General features: G+C 46.3%; 1 protein-coding gene across 1 annotated transcript in view; it reads left to right on the plus strand.

The window, feature by feature from the left end:
• Positions 1-1,550, plus strand: part of FIG4 (FIG4 phosphoinositide 5-phosphatase) — a 151,869-nt gene that overhangs the window by 54,134 nt on the left and 96,185 nt on the right. The window lies entirely within an intron of this gene.

A 1,550-nucleotide genomic window follows, 5' to 3' on the forward strand; every position in this document is an offset into this window, starting at 1 on the left:
CCCCTTGATCGATTATAAATGATTATTTTCATATCTTACACTGATCGCTGTCTCTCTTCCTCCATGTTTTCTGTTGTTCTTACCCCTGGACAGGGATGTATGGTTATTTGTCGATTATTGCAATCGGTTTCCCCTTTCTTCCTTCCTTTCCCCCCCTTATCCCTACCCTTCTGGTATCACTATTACCACTTCTGTTCTGGGATTCCGTGTGTCGTGAGCCCCATCTCTTTTCAGAACCTACGTATATGCTCTGGTCTAGTTTGAATTGAGAAGCAGTACTGGGGTCATGATAGTGGGGGGTAAGGAAGCCTCAAGGAACCAGAGGAATATAGTGTGTTTCATCGATGCTTTATTGCACCCTGGTTGATTCATCCCTTCCCTGTGCCCCCTCTGTGGGGGGATTGTTTCATTGTCTACAGATGAGTTTTGGGTCTCTGCTCCGCCCCCACTCATTCTCAACTTTGTTTTTGTTTGTTGGTTTGCTTGTTATGGTGTCTGCTGATGCCTATTACCTGGTCCCTCCCAATGACTTCTCATGATCTCACCAGCAGTGTGCTTCTTTGATGTGGGCTTGTTGCTTCTCTACTGAATGGCCACTTGTTTAACTTCAAGCCTTTGAGACCCCAGATGCTATATATTTTTAGAGCTGGGCAGCATCCGCCTTCTTCACCACATTTGCTTATGCACCTGTTTTGTCTTCAGCAATTATGTAGGGAGGGTGAGCATCTCAGAATGCTGATTTGTTAGAAAAAAGTGTTCTTGTATTGAGGGAGGTTGGGAGCAGAGGCATGAAGTCTATCTACTTCCTCAGTGTATTGCCATATAAATATATGTACATAGGCCAATACCTCTATTTTTGTGAATTAATGTATTTAAATCTGTACACACCTATGCTTATACCTCTACCCATTGCTTTGCTTACTAGGTCCTTCCTCTGTTTCCTTTTACCTTCCTCCTGTCCCACCATCACTTTCCCCCTATTTCTGCCTCTTAGAACTTCCTCTTAGCTAATTTGCTCTGATATCCCCAGATCTTTAGCTCTTCCATGTTGTTGACTCTAATTCCCTAGTTGTTCCCCTGTCTATGGTGCTGCCTGCTCACCACACCCTTCCACCACCATCCTCACCCCGCAGGTCTCCCCAGACCGGTGGTCCCGCTGCTTTATCCTTGGACTTGCTTCCCATGCCTGTCTTATGTAAGTAGGCAAACCGACTATGACATAGATCAAACAAAAAGAAAACAAAAGATTGAAAGAAGGAGAGGAGGGAAAAAAAGGAGAAAAATATACATAATTCCAGGTCTGTTCGCTGACCTTCATGACTATCTCCCCACTGGTTCTGGGGGATCTCTGGGAACTGCCCCTCCCAGGCTGAAGTCCATTTTGGGGGCTCTTCAGGGGCTTCGTAGCTTTGCTTTGCTCCAGTTGCTGATCTGTTATGTTCCCGTCTTGGTTCGCCCTGCTGTGGGGGTTTAGCTTGCACCACCTCCCCGCCGTGTGACCCCAGCATTGTCCTCTGTCACAGTCTGCTCCAGTAAGGGGACAACATGAC

This window comes from Echinops telfairi, unplaced genomic scaffold (assembly GCF_000313985.2).
Source record: "Echinops telfairi isolate 266 unplaced genomic scaffold, ASM31398v2 ScPeMD7_3533;HRSCAF=4204_0, whole genome shotgun sequence".
Classification (NCBI taxonomy): domain Eukaryota; kingdom Metazoa; phylum Chordata; class Mammalia; order Afrosoricida; family Tenrecidae; genus Echinops; species Echinops telfairi.